The following is a 511-nucleotide window of genomic DNA, read 5'->3' on the forward strand; positions in this document are numbered from 1 at the left end:
GGGCAGATGCCTTTAGTATCAGTACTTGGTAGGCAAAGGCAGGAGGATCTCTGAGAGTTCAAGGCCAGTCTTGTCTACAAAGTGAGCCTAGAACTGCCAGGGCTTTGTTAAACAGAGAAACCCTGTATTGAAAAACCAATCCCCACCACCACCACCACAAAAAAAGTATTCTATCTTTTTATGGGAATTATTAAGAACAAAATAAAATAACATGTATGTTCGAATGCCCTAACAGGTCACATTATTTTGTATGCTACCTTTAAGAAACAAACAGAAGTTAATAATTAATAGGAGAAAAACAGCTAATGATATTTTCTTAAGGGTTAGCTCTGGATATAATCTGAAACCATGTCCATCACTGAGTTTTCCATTCTCTGTTTCAAGTTGTTGCTATTGATTTCAGATAGAGCCTAGTGTTTTCTATGACATGAGTTATCTCCATTTTTTTTTTCATTTTAAAAACTAAATGTGGCTCTATCTCTCACTTCTGGTGGTCTCTTTCAGATTGAAG

The sequence above is a fragment of the Mastomys coucha genome, unplaced genomic scaffold (assembly GCF_008632895.1).
Source record: "Mastomys coucha isolate ucsf_1 unplaced genomic scaffold, UCSF_Mcou_1 pScaffold7, whole genome shotgun sequence".
Lineage (NCBI taxonomy): Eukaryota > Metazoa > Chordata > Mammalia > Rodentia > Muridae > Mastomys > Mastomys coucha.